This window comes from Macaca nemestrina, chromosome 6 (genome assembly GCF_043159975.1).
Source record: "Macaca nemestrina isolate mMacNem1 chromosome 6, mMacNem.hap1, whole genome shotgun sequence".
Taxonomy (NCBI): domain Eukaryota; kingdom Metazoa; phylum Chordata; class Mammalia; order Primates; family Cercopithecidae; genus Macaca; species Macaca nemestrina.
Window position 1 is genome coordinate 142,278,746 of NC_092130.1, and position 17,854 is coordinate 142,296,599.

At 38.4% G+C, this 17,854-nt stretch overlaps 1 long non-coding RNA gene across 4 annotated transcripts in view; it reads right to left on the reverse strand.

Moving 5' to 3' along the window:
* Window positions 1-5,162: 5,162 nt before the first annotated feature.
* Window positions 5,163-17,854, reverse strand: part of LOC105473103 (uncharacterized) — a 46,012-nt gene continuing 33,320 nt past the window's right edge. For all 4 annotated transcript variants that reach the window (XR_011625062.1, XR_011625061.1, XR_011625063.1 and 1 more), the window contains 2 exons: window positions 10,900-11,016; window positions 5,163-6,357 (listed from right to left, as the gene is read on the reverse strand). This is a non-coding gene — a long non-coding RNA (uncharacterized lncRNA). The remainder of the gene's footprint in view (window positions 6,358-10,899; window positions 11,017-17,854) is intronic.

Sequence of the window (17,854 nt, forward strand, 5' to 3'; positions counted from 1 at the left end):
AAAAAAAAACTGTGGGTAACTTGAAAGTCAATGCTTTTTTTTTTTTTTTTAAGTGAAAAAGAAATCCTCAGACCATCGAAAGTATAAGCTGTTACAGACTAGGAATCTGAAGTTATGCCAGTAAGCTTTTTTTATCAGCAGAGGGCAGCTCTTTAGTGCTTATTTTTCCTGGTAGCATATGTTAGCCACATTCCCTGTTTTACACATTCGCTGTGGTCATAATCACCTATCAGATTTATTCCCTGGGAAGGAGAAGCCAAGGCTGAAACATATCTGTCAGTTGCAACATTTATTGAACAGTATACATTTTGCTGAAGAAAGCAACTAAGTAAACCAGCTTTGCCCCTTCAGAAGGTCTTAGAAAGCAGACAGAACTAAATCTACAGCCTCAGAGAGAGAGAGAGAGAGAGAAAGAGAGAGAGAGAGAGAGAGAGAGAGAGAGAGAGAGAGAGAGAGAGAGACCCTATAGAGCCCTCTAGTGGCTGCTTTGTAGAGAACGGGCCATTTGAGGAATTTGCTTCACGTCTTCCCACCAAGGTGCAAAAGGCAAGACTGACTAATTAGAGGACTTTGATGCTTGGCTACCTGATCCCACCATCACCACCTGAGACTGGCCAGGCACAGTCCTCTGGCTTGACTTTGCCTAATATGAGCTCTGGGCATTCCCAGAGTGGTACAACTGAAAATTCCTTCCCTGCTAGTTAAAGAAAAAATTGTTCATGGATAAGTAATAAAGCCTGGTAAGAAGGACTTTATTCAGGACCATCTCATAGGTATAGGGATCACAGCAATGGGATTTTGCAGTGGGAGAGAGAGAGATTGGGCTCAACTCCAAATACAGCATGGGCAAGTAGAAATTTATAACCAAGGAGCAGGATGGTGGTCAGTGGATGGAAAATTACTAAGAGAAAACATGAGGAGTATGGGGGATTCTGTGTAAGGCAACCTCACAAGACTCTTGCTGAAGACAGGCCAGGGTGATAAGACATCACCTGGGAGATGGTGAACGATGAAGAACCTGATCAGATATTGAGGGTGGGTGGGGTGGGGATGGTCTTGCTAAACTGACTTAACAGGGTTCTTGCTAAAATTAGATTTTACAAGGAAATACACATATGAACCTATGAGAGGGTTCAGGACTCTGACTAAAGTTTGGCCAAGCAAAGGATCTTTGTCACAGTGCACCAGTGCATATAGACAAGGAATCTGGCAAAATCCCCAAAGATGTTATCTTATGTGGAATCCCCTGGAAGCACAGGGACACACTTACCGGCAATTCCCTGGAGCAACTTAGGTTTCCAATTGCTTCCTTGAGAATATGCAAACTAACTTTTTTAATGACCTTGAGTTATACAGATTGAGCAAGTAAGGAAAACTTACATCGGTAGGAAAGAAGGGGAGTGGGATAGGGACACAAAGGAACATTTAGGTTTGTAAAGTGCTTATTGCGTGCCAGAGATCAGGGCTGCTGCCTGTACTGGTGTAATATGCTGGCCCACCCACCAGCTCTAAGGCATCTCTGCACACATTAGCAAAAAGTAGGCGCAGAGCTTAGCAGAAAGACAGAGACTTTGTGTGAAGCCAAACATGCCCTATTCTTGGGTCTATGCAGCTGCATGTTGAGACATACAACTTGGCAAGAAAAGGGGACTTGAATGTGGTTCCTGCTTACCTCCACCCTGTTGGCCAAGGACCTTGGTAGAATGCATCAACCCCCAGCTATATCAGCAATCTCCAGTTTTTCCAATGCCAAAGGCCCCCAACCAAGAAAAATAGTGAGGGTTAAAATCCAGCCCTTGCTCTCCTGGCCCTGAGCCCTGTGTCAATCTGGAGGGGTCACCCTTGTGTAATAAGCACAAAGTTACCTTTGTGCCAGTGGCCCGCCCTGTCTGTATGTTGTGTCATCCTCTAGTTCCCCTGTGAGGTAGTCAGAGTGGATTTACTGTGAAGCTAATGACACAGACTTTTCCAAGACCCAGAGAGAGGCCCAAGGATTGGTTTACATGGTCATGTTTTGTCCTAAAACTTTCAAAAGCAAGATAATTTAACCGCGTAATTATAATAATGTGAACTTGCATAACAATTTCCGTTAAAAATATTGTCATAGCAACTTTTGAAGACAAGTACAATTATTACCCCATTTTACAACTGAGACACAGAACAGTTCAGTAGCATTGCTATCGAGTGGTAGGTAGAGCTTGAATTTGTTGCAAGCTGGCTGACTCCAAGGGCAGAAGATCATGGGGAATATGTGCAGTTTCCAAGAAGACAGAGTTTCCAAGAGCATCCTACAAGGTGCTGTTCATTCTTGCCCCAAATTCTTCAGATGTCATGAGATATAAAAGAGAAACATCTTTCGATGTCGTTCTAGTCAGAGGAGACTTCTAATAGGCAGACAACAAGTTATGGAAGTTGTTCGTGAAAGATGCAGTTGTCATTGTGAAACCAGTCTTGGACATTGTGTGGCAGCTGGACCACACAGCCACTGTTATCAAGGAGAGCAATATGTCTTGTGACCGTTATATTGTTTAGGGTAGAGTCAGAAACAACTTTTCCTCTGTCCTCTTACGTTCAGTATCTGGGGGCCTATGAATTAAACTAACAAAAGATAGATTAATGAGAGAAAAAGCATGTCATTTTTGCTAATATTTATATGCACAGGAGTTCACCGAAAAGAAGTAGTTAGACTTCTAGTTTACACATACTTTTAATAAAGGAAAGTTTGAACTTCAAGGGATGATAAATCATGGGGACATAAGTAGGAAATATATGGGGAAAACTAATGGAAGATAAAGGTCCTTTTCCTAAGGTCTGTTATGCAGATTTATCTTGGTGCCAACTCTCCATCTCTGGTGATATAAGTTGCTCTCCTCTTCCTGGTACAGGAGATAGACACCGTAACAAAGGGAAACTCATGCCCAGCTTCTAGGCAGATAAAGGGAGGGTGGAGAACTCTTCTACATCTGTTGATTTTCAGTTGCCTTCAGAACAAAATAAACCTTTTGTTAAAGTGGCATATTTTGGGGTAGCATATCCTGATCCCCTTCAAGTTAAACACACACACACACACACACACACACACACACACACACCGTGGCTTACCTAAAATGTGGATTTATCTCCCTCCCATTTAACAGTCCAGAATAAGTAACCTGGGTCAGTAGGACAGCTTCATTATGCTCAATATATGGCCCCCAAGATTTCTTCAGCCAGCCATCACCTAAGGCACGAGTGAGAGTCCCTTTGGTTCACACAGAATCACATGGTCACATCTAGCTGCTTAAGAAGACAAGAAATTAGTCTCTAGCTGGGCTCATGTAAAACTTGGGGATTCTTTTACGAAAAAAATAGAAGGGAAGATGGATATTGGGAGATTATTGGCAGTATCTACCAAAGTCATGAAGCCAAGAATGATTTGACTTAGAGAGCTGTAGGGGTTGAGGACTGTGAGTATGATGTAAAAATGAATGTGGATTTTAGGACAAAGAAGATGAATAATAGAGACAGCCTTCCCTGGGGGTAATGGGATACAGGTTGCATCATGAGGCAAGAAGAAAAGTGGAGCACAGAGAGAGCCGCTTCAGAGAACTTTCCTGTGCTGTGGATGAGGATAATTCCACAGCAAGAAGATGCAAAGCAAATCTGAGAATCACTTCTGTTCACTCACAAGATGATTTACGAGACCCAAGAAGAAGACCTGTTAGCTTAGAGAACAGGGAGAGGATTTTTTTTTTTAAATGACACAAAGGAGAAAGATTGCAACTTTTCTAGTCCATCCACAGCAGAGTTTATCAACCCCTTACTGAGGAGCGATTCACTATCACACAAGGTCTCATGGATGGTAATCACATCGTTCCCTTCCTTCCTCAACCAACGTCTGGAAAGAGTATTCTAGGAGTCATTGTCTCTACCTTCTCGTCTTTCGACCAATGAAGCAGCTCCTGTTTTGGTGTTGAGGGACATTGTTATTGCTCTTATTGTTTGTTGTAGTTTGAGTAAAAGAGAAGTTTCAAAAGAGGAAACTGTGCAAGATAAAAACTGAAAAATTAGAAAGGGACTAGATCATCAAAGGCTTTAAATGATAAATTTTCATCTATATTTAAAGGAACGTTTAGTTGTATACACACAAGTGCCCAGCCTCTCTCCTATGTCTTGTCTTTTGACATTATTCAGCAGTACTTTACATTCTTACTTGGTGTTTCTCTGCGTCACTTATTTTAAATAATTAACCATTTCCTTCTTCCTCATATTATTTCTTGTCATGATTTCTATGACATCAGTTTCTCCTAATTCTCTCCAGCTTCATCTTCTCATTCTCCTCCCTAAACTGCTTGTCTACTTACAGGGCAGTTTGTTAGAAAGAGTAGATTGGCTCACTCGAGTTGATCATAACCTCCTCCTGAGTTTTAGGGGCTGGAAAGCTAAAAAGCTACATATCCTAAATTCCTTTGCGTCTTGAGTTCCAGACATATTTTAGATTCTGCCAATCAGATGGACTCATATAGTATGGAGATCTGAAAAGAGACTGGTGGATGCAAGGAAGCTATTTTGGGGAAGAATCTGATCAAGGCATTTATTAGATTTTCAATAAAATCCATGTCTTAGTCCATTTTGGCTGCCTAAACAACAAACATTTATTTCTTAGAGTTCTGGAGGCTGAGGAGTCTGAGATCAAGGTACCAGCAGATTTGGTGTCTGGTGAAAGCCTGCATCCTGGTTCATAGATGGCCATCTATGGCCATCATGTTATGTCTTCACATGCAGGAGGGATGGAGGGAGCTCTCTCTCTAATAAGGGCACTAATCCCATCCAGGAGAGTTCCTCTGTCATGACCTAATTTCCTCTCAAAGACCCCACCCACTAATCCTATCATCTTGAGGGCTAGGATTTCAACAGATGAATTTGGTGGGGGGAACACAAACATTTACTCCACCACAGTCTATAAGCCACAAGCCACAAACAGTCTATAAGCCATAAACAGGTTGAGTCACTGCTTTATGCCTTCTTTCTAGGAAATGCGTCTGCTCTCATGTTTACATTTCTTGTGTGCGTGGATGATTTCTATGTTAGTCAGCTGTTAATGCAATAATGCTGCATAACAAATCAGCTATCTTAGTCTGTCCTGTGCTGCCGTAACAGAATTACTGGAGACTGGGTAATTTATAAAAAAACAGAAATTTATTTTTCACAGTTCTGGAGGCTGGGATATCCAAGATCAAGGCACCTGCAGGTTTGGTCTCTGGTTTCAAGATGATGCCTTGCTGTGTCCTCACAGGACTGAAGAGCAGAAGAGAGAGACAGCCCATTCCCACAAGCTCTTTTCATGATGGCATTAATCCATTCATGAGGGCAGAGCTCTCATGACTTAAACAGCTCCCCAAGGGCCCCACTTCCCAACATGGTGGCATTGAGGTTGGGTTTCTTACATGTAAATCTTAGAGAGGACAAAAAATATTCAAACTGTAGCACCACTGCCAAATTCAGAGGCTTGCAACAAGCCTTTATAGTTTTTTGCTCACAGTTTTATGGGATATTTGGGGGAGCTCTGCTTCAGGCTGCAGGTCACCTGGGCTTTCTTCAAGCTTCAGATTGGGTTCTGATCTCCACATTGTCCATGATTGATGGTTATCCATGACATGTTCTTCCCATGACAGATCAAAGAAGCTTAGGAGAGAAGCCATGTCACACACCACATCGAAAGCTTCTGCTCTTATGTCTGCTCCTGTTTTGTTGTCCAAAGTAAAATACCTGGCCAAGCCCAAAGTCAATGGAATAGGCAAGTATACTTATCCTCCAGGGGAAAAAGGAAGGGAATTAATATTTTGTAAAAAGTTGACCAGATCAGCTGGGTGCAGTGGCTCATGCCTGTAATCCCAGCACTTTGGGAGGCTGAGGCGGGTAGATCACGAGGTCAGGAGATCGAGACCATCCTGGCCAACATGGTGAAACCCTGTCTCTACTAAAAATACAAAAATTAGCTGGGCATGGTGGTGCGTGCCTGTAATCCCAGCTACTCGGTAGGCTGAGGCAGGAGAATCGTTTGAAGCGGGGCGTCGGAGGTTGCAGTGAGCCAAGATCGTGCCATTGCACTCCAGCCTGGCGACAGAGCAAGACTCCGTTTCAAAAAAAAAAAAAGATGACCAGGTCTATTCCAACTTCCGATAGAAATCTCAAGCTGAGAATATTTTTCTTGGGCTCCAGATCCTGCCTGTGAGACATCTTCTCTGTGTTCATGCTGCTTCTAAGGCTGTCGTCAGAGATGACTGTGACCTACCCACAGCAGGTGGGAGTGGATATTAATAACGGCCAATTCACAGAATAAAGCAGGAAGTCTCTTTCAGGAGATTGACTTGGCTCCTGCAGAGAAAAAACATAGGAGAGAGGCTGGGCACTCGTGTGTATGCAACTAAAAGTTCCTTTAAATATAGATGAAAATTTATCATTTAAAGCCTTTGATGATCTAGTCCCTTTCTAATTTTTCAGTTTTTATCTTGCACAGTTTCTTCTTTTGAAAATTCTGTTTTATTCAAACTACAACAAACAAAAACAAACCTAAAATAAATGAAAGAAAGGTCTTGTTTGAATACCGACATTTCCCGGCATGGGAGAATACATTCAATCTCATTTACCATTTAAAAAGACATAAAATTGACACACAGCCTGAAATAACTTTTATTATATTACCAGGTTTTCAATCATCCAAATTAAACGTGAAAGTACCATTTTGTTGAATTTTTCATCTACAAACACATTTGATTTTGAGCATTTTTTTTTTCAAAGTGTAGATGAATAAGGACTTTCAGAAGCCTCTCACCAACCTTGAACCCCGGCTTCAGCTGAAGTATATAATTGCTTCAGACAAAAACAGGAAACCTTTGAAATAAGCTCTTTTTAAATAAAGTATTTTAAAAATTGATATGTTCCTTCTTACACAATACTTCTCCCAAATTGGTCTTACCACTTAAGCTGAGTTAGGAAAACATACGACTCAGAGGTAAGAGTGTATATATATACACATATACACACACATATATATATATATATACACACACTGCACCTAACATGTAACTGAAACTACCAGTAGAAGCCACATCTTAGAACTTACTGTGAACAGAGGATAAAGATGGGTAGGTTGAAATCCCCTTAGTTTCTGCCCGAGTTTGATTTCTTTATTTTTTTTCAAGGGGTTTATTGTGCCACATACCAGAGAGATGAATTTTATCTCTGAATTTTATCAGTCCTCTTCAAATGATGACAATCAATACCACCACAATTCCAACTTCTTATCTCAGGAGTCTAATTGTATTTTTCAAAAACTTTTTATTATGGAAAATTTCAAACATATGCAGAAGTAATGAAAAATACTATAAGGAACCTCGTGTGGTTATCAACCTGCTTAAAGAATTATTTAGTCCCAGCCAATCTTATGCCATCTAAATGCTGACCCACTTTCCTTCATTCCACTGGGTAATTTGAAAGCAAATCTGAAACATCTTGTCATTTCATCTGTAAATAGTTTAGTTTGCATCTCTGAAAGTTCATGATTACTTCACAAAATTCAATATCATTTTCAGGATGAATATTATATTGTAAATAAACATAGGGTATAAATTGCTGTTAAAGAGAAAATTCAGTTGTTTCTTGATTAGACACAATTCACAACTGAAATCACCATGATGAATCATCTTCAGTGAATGTCAGAACGTGTAAACCACAGAGGCATTAATTTATCAAACTTGGCACGGAACATATCACTTCAATAGCCAACTGTAATTGGAATATTTTCATTGTATTTATTTTAAATAAATTCAAAAAGAGTTTTCTACATTCTGCTTAGCTGCCAGTTTTTTTAATTCTTCCCGTGATTGCTCTTGAGTGATTTTCTAGGGAATTAATTATCTTTGCAAAATCATATTTTTCCCCAATATCTATTAATAATCAAGGAGTTTGAACTTTAAACTTTACATGTTCCTTCAAATCAGCTTCTTTTTCCTACTTGTATTGTAACACACACTGTCACAGTTTGCCTACCCAGTTATCAAACTTTAAAAGGTATTAGCATTCTATCATCACCTCCTCACCAGGTTCCAGGTGCTTAAATTCCAAGACATTTAATATTGTTATCATCAGCATTTCCCAAGTGACTTACTGAAAATAAGGTGGTGGTGGTGGTGGTGGTGGCGGCCTGTGTGTACTGAGGGAAGTTTAGGGATGATAAAAACAACTCTCATGTTAGCTCTAAGCATTGCTGGCTTGCCTACTAGTTTAAAAAATTCATTATCACTACGAATTTTCACTGCCATATGATACTTCTTTCTTGTTTTCCTAAAAATTACTTGTCCTGTTTTTTTTTGTTTGTTTGTTTGTTTTTTGGGTTTTTTTTTTTTGAGACAGTGTCTCACTCTGTCGCCCAGACTAGAGTGCAGTGGCACAATTCTCAGCTCACTGCAACCTCCACCTCCTGGGCTCAAGCAATTTTCATGCCTCAGCTTCCCAAATAGCTGCGATTACAGGCATACACCACCACACTTGGCTAATGTGTGTGTGTGTGTGTGTGTGTGTGTGTGTGTGTGTGTGTGTGTATGTGTTTTTAGTAGAGACAGGGTCTTGCCATGTTGGCCAGGCTGGCCTGGAACTCCTGGCCTCAAGTGTTCCGCCTGCCTCGACCTCCCAAAGTACTAGGGTTACAGTCATGAGCCACCTTGCCCAGCCATTAGTGGTAATTTATTAGTCAATTTTTTATATTATATTATTTTATTTATTTTTAATTGAGATATAACTGACAAACACTGTATGTATTTAAGATGTACAACGTGGTGTTTTGATACATATACATACTGTAAAATGATTCCCCAAATAAAGCTATGTAACCTATTTATCACTTCACATATCTGTTTTTTGCTGATCTACACTTTTGGCAAAATTCAAATATCCAATATATTATTATTCTATGGTTACGATGCAATACATTAGATTTCCAGAACTTGTGCATTTTCAGACTGTGAGGTTGTACCCTTTGATCAACATTTCCCCATTTTCCTCCAACCCCTGCCCCCTAGCAAACACCGTTCTGCTTTCTGTTTCTACGAGTTAGACTTTTTTAGATAACATATATGAGTAAGATTATGCAGCGTTTGTCTTTCTGTGCCTGGGTTATTTCACTTAGCATAATGTCTTCCAATTTCATCCAAGTTGTTGCAAATGGCAGGCTCTCCTTTTTTAAAGTTGAATATTATTCCTGTGTGTGTGTGTGTGTGTATATATACACGTGTATATTATACACACTTATGCATGTAAGTATGTATACATATGTATACATCTATACCAATGCATGTATACATACATGTATACATACATATACATAGATATCAATGTATGTACACATACATGTATACATACATATACATATATACGCAAGTGTGTATTTATACATACACATGTATACATGTGCATGTATATGTACGTGTGCACATGTACATGCACACGTGCATACACATGTATACATGTGCACACATATGTACGCATATGTATACACACATGTATATACATATACACATATGTATATATACATGTGTATACATATGTACGTATACATATGTATATCTACACATATATCCATATGCATATACTCACATGTACATGTACATATGTATATGGATACATATATACGTATATACATGTGTATACATATACATGCATATATACATATGTATACACGTGTATGTATATACATGCATATAGGGATATAGATGTATGCATGTATATAACGTATATATACATGCATGTGTATGTATATATAGTTTACATGCATGTATATGTGCATGTACACACATTCCTGTGTGTATATACACATAATATATACATATATGTATATTCATATATACATATACATATATACACACATATACACACATACACATATTCACACATTTTCTTTAACCATTCTTCCATTGATGAACACAGTTGGTTTCATTATCTTGGCTATTGGGAATAATGCCTCAGTGAACATGGTGGTGCAGATATATCTGAGATACTGATTTCATTTCATTTGGATATATACCCAGAAGTGGGATTGCTAAATCATTTAGTAGTTCTATTTTTAGTTTTTGGAGGAAACTCCATACTGTTTTCCGTAATGGTTGTGCCAATTTACAATTGTATCGTTTTCTTCACATCCTTACCAGCACTTAATTATTTTTTGATTTTGTGATAATGTCCATCCTAATAGGTTTGAGGTTGTATCTCATTGTGGTTTTGATTTGCAGTTCCCTGATGACTAGTGATGTTGAGCACCTTTTCATATACCTGTTGGCAATCTGTATGTCTTCTTTGGAAAAATGTCTCTTCAGGTCCTTTACCCAACTTTTAATCACGTTATGAGTTGCATGAGTTCCTTATGTATTTTGGATATTAAGCCCCTATCAGATATATGGTTTCCTGTGCAGGAATTTTTTAGTTTGATGTAGTCCTACTTATTTATGTTTGACTTTGTTGTCTGTGCTTTTAGTGTCATACCCCCCAAAATTATTGGCAAACCCAATGTCAAAAACCTTTCTTCTCTCTTTTCTTCCAGGATTTTTACAGCGTTAGGACTTATGTTTAAGTCTTCAATCCACTGTGAGTTGATTTTTGTATATGGTGTGAAATAAGAGTCCAGTTTCATCCTATGACAAGTAAATATCCAGTTTTTCCAGCACCATTTACTGAAGAGACTGTCCTTTCCCTATTGTGTGTTCTTGGCAACTTTGTTGAAAATGAATTGACTAAATTCTTAGCTTGGCCTCTGGGCTCTCTATTCTGTCCCATTGGTCTCTGTCTCTGTTTTTATGGCAATACCATACTGTTTTGACGACTATAGCTTTGTAATAAAATTTGAAATCAGGTAGCATGATGCCTTACCATTCCATGTCATTTCCTTCTGCTCTGTCCAAACCATTTCGAATAATTTATTCCTTAAACTCCTTTCAGATTACCAATGTGTTTCCTAATAATTGGTCGTATGTGCATTAAATATCTCTAGAAGGAAACACAAAAAAACAAGTAATCATTTTCTATGAGCTAGGAAACTGGGTGGGGAAAAAGACTTTTCATTGTATACTTTTACAATTCTTATTTTTGAATAATGTGGATGCATTAGCTATATATGTGCATGCATACTATATACACAAATATACACAAATGTGTATGTAGATGTATATAAATAAATAAAATGCAGCAATATCTAATATAACTATTTTTCTATATATTGATTCTAACATGAAAACTTTTTTTAACTTTTATTTTACATTCAGGGGTACATGTGCAGGTTTGTTATATGAATAAACTTGTGTCATGGGGGTTTCTTGTACAGATTATTTCATCACCCAGGTGTTAAGCCTAGTACCCATTGGTTATTTTTCCTGATCCTCTCCTTCCTCCCACCTTCCATCCTCCCATAGGCCCCAGTGTGTGTTGTTCTCCTCTATGTGTCCATGTGTTCTCATCACTGAGCTCCCACCTATAAGTGAGAACATGCGGGTTTTTTTCGGGTTTTTTTGTTTTTTTTGTCGGGGGGAGAGGGTGGAGAGGGGCAGTGAGACAGAGTCTCGCTGTGTCCCTGAGGCTGAAGTTCAGTGGCATGATCTCGGCTCACTGCATCCTCCGCCTCCTGAGCTCAGATGATCTTCCCACCTCAGCCTCCTGAGTAGCTGGGATTACAGGCATGTGCCACCATGCCTGTCTAATTTTTGTGTTTTTAGTAAAGATGGGGTTTTACCATGTTGGCCAAGCTGAGAACATGCAGTCTTTGGCTTTTGCACTGGTTTGCTAAGAATAACGGTCTCCAGCTCCATTCATGCTCCTACAGAGCACATGATATCATTCTTTTTTATGCCTGCACAGTATTCCATAACATGAAAACTTTTACTGTGGCACATCTTTAGACTTTTGTACTTTTTATAGGATTACTTCTGTATTTTAGGAGGAGATTTGGAATTCTTCATTAGTATCTACATAATATAATTTTTTTAGGAATAAAAATATTTAAAACTAGACATCTAAAATTAAATCATGAAGTAAAATTGAACTCAGCTTTAAAAAATAATTGAAAAATTAAGTTGGCTTTCAAAAGTAATTCCTCATATTACCTAAATTGATACTTAGCTATATTGTCTGAAGACATTTCTAAACCGAGGACATCTGTAACCTGTGAATTAAAGTCTCTATTCATGGCCTTTTTTTTTTTTTTTTTAACTCTGGAGACCTTAGGAGCTAGAGAGATACAATAAAAGGAAAAAGAGGTTTTTTTTAAAATGACATCTGCTTAAAGGAGGAGAAGTCATTAGATCTACTATCTTCCTACATCAACCAAGTATAAAGGTAAAATAAACTATTTTTCAGATAAACAAGATCTCAAAAAATTTACCTACCATGCACCCTTTCTAAGGAAAGTACCAATGGATGTGCTCCACCAGAACAAGGAAGTAGACCAAGAAAGAGCAAAACAAGAGATTCAATGCAAGAAAGATGTAAAGGAAGTCTCCAAATTAACGGGAAAGGAAATTCCAAGAAAACAGTAGGCAATCCTAGGTATCGATCGTTCAATTAACGTGGTCCAGAAGGTTCTAGAAGAGACATCTTCCAAAAAGTAAAAGTGATAGTGTACTTAATTTGTTTGAATATATAAAGAGGAGATTTATAGGGGGAGTGTTTGGAAATTAGTGATAAATACATAGAAAACTAAGCAAATGGAAAAACAAGACAAACATTCACTTTAGGGAAAGAAAATGTAAGGGGGAAAAGCAATCATATTGTATTGTTGAGCTTTCTTTTTCATTTATGTATTGTCATAATAACATGTTTACTGGGTACTGATTTTAAGTTTACTGGGAGGGTGGGTAGATGGGAAGTGTTTTTTCTCTCTCTCTCTCTCTTGATCCCTGTGTGTGTGTATGTGTAAGAGAGCAATATCTTCAGTTTCCATAGAGTTAAGTTGATGGTAATGCCTAAAACAGAAAAAAAGTAGCAATATAAACATTTTTTCCAGAGATACACAAATAATACATCAGAGGAGCTGAAACTAATTGCCTCTGGAAAACTGGTAATGAGAGGAAAAAGAAAGGCTGCTCTTTCTCATAAAATATATAGACTTGTTTGACTCTTGTCATAGGTTGATTCTCTGGAAAGTAGATTCTGAGATGGATCCAGGAGGTTTAGTGGGGAGTATTCTTGGGATCAAGGAAGAGACGGGAATGAAGAACAAGGGAGCCTGTTCCTTATAGGTAAGCCCCTTTGGGGAGGTGGCAGGGTGGACGGTGGATCTAAGAGCAAATAGTATATTCATTACATGGAATGTGTTTGTGCTCATGTCATAGAAGTTGGAGAACAGAACTTTCAGCTCTCTTCACTTTGCTTTCTTAAAAAACGATATGTTATTGTCATATACATATCTTAATTCAATGGTTGTTCTACACTCAAGATGCCTCCCATAGAAACCTCCCTTCCAAAAAAAAAGGAGGTATGTGGTAATACAAAAAAGATCTGAGTATTCTTGCATGTCAGAGTTTGGGGAGCACTCTGTTAAATCCATTGTCACTCAGATTTATTTGTCCACAGACCCGTTTTCAAATCACATGATGTTATCCTAAGGAATACACTAATAAACTCATTTAATTGTTGTTGAGCTTTCTTCAAGAATGCAATCCCCAATGTTGTCATTGTTCTTAGAAGGAAACATAACTGTCTTTAGAAGGAAGATTCCAAGAACTGGTTGATTGTGGTGAAAACAGAGTCTGCCTATACATGCCTGGGTGAGCACTGAAAATGGAAACAAAACAAACAAAGCACACCTCAGGCAAAAGAGGAGAACCAGGGGAAAGAATAAAAATAGTGGTGAGGAGTGGAGGCTGTTTAGAACCAGGTTTGAAAAATGCAGTAAGCATCAAGGGGAATCATAAGGGCCCAAATGGGAAGCCGTTTTGTTTGCTTGTTTTTAAATAAAAGTTTAGAGGAGGGGAAGGCTTTCTCCCCAGGATGCTGGATGGAGGAAAAGGATCTTATTAAGGAAGAGGTGGGTTGGATTCCAGGAAAGGCAGGCAACTACATTGAGCTTCAGGTGAATGAGATCATTTAGTTTCAACCTAAACTGGCTGTGTCTGGAGCAGCCAGACGTCAGGGAGCCTGAGATCTGCCAGGGACTCTGCAAAAACAGGAGCAAACCAGCCTAAGGGGAAAGGAATGAAAAGTGCAGAGCATGACTTGAGTGTCAGGCTCGATCAGTCAAGATCAGTGACTCTTGGTGTGTCTGTGATTGTGTCTGTGATTTTTCCACCTGTGTCTAATCTATTTGGTAAAACTTCCCCAGGCTGGGCTAGCTTTATCCTCTGAAACAGAGACATAATAAATGTCTTCCCCATTGCAGAGGTCTGAGATAAAGAACAGTAAATTAAATTTATTAAGGAGGTAGGATATACCAATGATAAGATTGAAGATTAAGGAAATAGAAAACAGATGTACTATAGAAAGTATCAATATAGTCAAACTTTGATTCTTTGAAAATATGAAAAAAAAAATGACAAACTCCTGGCTACGGGGAGGTTTGGGAAAACAGAGTGGTCTTTTGATTCTAAGATGACCCCCCAGAGAATAAAAAAAATGTGTGCACACCTTTATCTTTGGTCTTATAGGAGCGGGTGAAGGAAGTGAACTGGGTGAACATGAAATTACTTGTAATTGAGTAAGCCTGGGAAAATTTCACCAAGAGAGCTAATGGTGGATGTAAGGATCATCTTCACAGGTCCTAAGCATTTTTCTCTTCTGAAACTGAGTGTGTGTGTGTGTGTGTGTGTGTGTGTGGGAGGGATTGACCTCAGATCACCTGAGGTCAAGAGTTCAAGACCATCCTGGCTAACACGGTGAAACACCGTCTCTACTAAAAATACAAAAAAATTATCTGGGCATGGTAACACACGCCTGTAGTCCCAGCTACTCGGGAGGCTGAGGCAGGATAATGACGTGAACCCGGGAGGCGGAGCTTGCAGTGAGCCGAGATCGCGCCACTGCGCTCCAGCCTGGGTGACAGAGTGAGAGTCCATCTCAAAAAAAAAAAAAAAAAAAAAATGTAAATAGATACTAAAAAACATTAAAATATAATGTAGGGTAACAAAATTATAGTGTTAAAAGCCGATAAGTTGTTGCCAGGGCTTAGGGCTGGGAGGAGGGTAGGACACTCAAGAGAAAGGAAATTGTTTCTTAGTGTTAATTGGATCAGTTCTCGATTCTGATTGTGATGGCAATTACAGGAATCTATACATGCAATAAAATGTCAAAGAACTACATACACACTGTCAAAAATTGTACATGTAAAAACTAGTGATATCTGAATAAAGTCTGCCATTTAGTTCAATGTCAGTTTCCTGGTGTTGTGAATTGAACTGTTCTTATGTAAGATTATATCATTGGGGGAAGCTGGATGAAGGGCTCATAGGAACTCATTGTGTTCAATGAACTTACTGAACTCAAATTTCTATTTGAAATTTCGATATGAGTATGAAATTATTTCAAAATAAAGAGCTTAAAACACTTGGTGGGGTGTTAAATAATAAGAATATGACAGACATTCATTACCAACCACCCACTTGAGGAGTGCATTACCATTACTTTAGAAAGCTTTAAAGCACTCTTTCCCAACCTCTCCCCTCTCCCTCTCCCATCAGAGACAACTACGAACTAGATTTTTGTATTCATTATCTCTTTGCTTTTCTCTATAGTTTTAAATTCATGTATTTATATCCTTCCAAATATATTGTTTAATTTTGTGTGTTTTGAATGCTATGTAAATGGAGTCATTCTGCATATATTCTTCTACTACTGGCTTTTTTACTCAACATTTCCTTTCTAAACCTCATCTGTGTAGCTTTCTTTTTTTTTTTTTTTTTGGAGATGGAGTCTTGCTCTGTTGCCCAGACTGCAGTGCAGCAGCACAATCTCAGCTCACTGCAACCTCTGCCTCCTGAGTTCAAGCAATTCTCCCTGCCTCAGCCTCCCAAGTAGCTGGGATTACAGGGTGCCCACCAGCATGCCTGGCTAATTTTTGTGTTTTTAGTAGAGACGGGGTTTCACCATCTTGGTCAGGCTGCTCTTGAACTCCTGACCTCAGGTGATCTGCCTGCCTTGGCGTCCCAAAGTGCTGGGATTACAGGCATGGGCCACTACATCCAGCCATCTGTAGCTTTTTGATTTCTTCATTTATGTATTCATTGTGAACACAGCTAGTTTATTCCTTTGTTTATCAACATTTGGTCTGTTTTCAGTTTGTTTTTTTTTTTTTTTCAATTACAAACAGTGCTGGTATAAACATCCTTTTACATGCCTCCTGGTAAATAATGCAAGAATTCCTCTAGGGAATATACCTAGGGGTGAAATTTCTGGGTCAGAGAGTTCAGCTACCTTTTGTATTTACTAAATGATGCTGACTTATTTTCCAAAGTGGTGTAACCACTGCTGCATATTCTCATTCGCATCAGGTATTGTCAGGATTCTTACTTCTTATGTGTGTGGTAAGTGTAAAATGGCATGGGATCATTGCGGTTCTAATTTTTTCCCCAATTTCTAGTAAGATTGAGCATTTTCCATGTATTTTTTGCCATTTCTTTCTCTTCTGTGAAACACATATGTAACATTTCTGCTCATTCATCAGTTGTATTGTTCATTTTTTTCTTACAGGTTTATAGAGTTCCTTGTATATTCTGGAACTTAATTCTTTATGTTATAAATACCTTCTCCCAGTTTCTGACACTTATTTTTTACTTTCATTACAGTGTCTTTTATTTTTATTTTTTATTTGTTGAGACAGGCTCTCACTCTTGCCCAGGCTGGAATGTAGTGGCACAATTATGGCTCACTGCAACCTTGACCTACCAGGCTCAAGTGATCCTCACACCTCAGCCTCCCAAGCAGCTGGGACTATAGGTGTGTACTACCATGCCCAGCTAATTTTTAATTTTTTGTAGAGACAGCATCCTACTGTTTCCCAGGTTGGTCATTACATTGTATTTTTGGGAATGTAAACTCTTAATTTTAATGTGGTTGATCTCATTTTAAGAATCATTCTATTTATAATATATATATTTAGAAAGTCTTTATAAACTAGGAAGCTATAAAATTATCAATGTGTATTAATTTTTGATAAATTTTATAATTTTGCTTTTCAAATTTAAGTCTTTAATACACCAGAAATTGGCTTTTTGTGTGATATAAGAGGTCCAATTTTATTTTTTTAACACATGAGTAATATGTTTTCCCCATAACCACATATTGAAATAATTAGTATTTCCTCCAAGTGTCTGCAAAGCCAGCTCTAAGGAAAAAAAAAATTCTATGCATGTGTGTTATGTTTCTGGATTCTATATTCTGTTGCCCTGGTCCATCTATATGTTTTTTCCCAATACCACACTATCTTAATTGCTATAGCCCTAGAACAATTGTAGTATCTGGAGGACAAGATCTCCTGTAGGGTTCTTCTTTTTGAGTGTCATGTATTTTCTTGGTCCTTGGCTCTTTCATATTCATTTTGGGATTGGTTGCCAGGGTTCCCAAGAAGCTCATGGAAATTTTTATTAGGATTATATTAAATATATAAAGTCATGTGTCTTCAAGGTTATGTGCTTATATACCTGATAACATTTTGCAGCTAAATAGATCATACGTAGAGCATTATAATTCATTAGATCATTGTGGCATATCAGAGGCAGGGGGTTGATTTGGTACGGAGTTGCATGAAGCTGGTGCTTCTTTCCCAGCTCCAGTGCATCAGAATTTAATAACAATATGGAAGGAGAGTTTATGCTCAAATTGCCATGAACAGAGTTTTCACCTA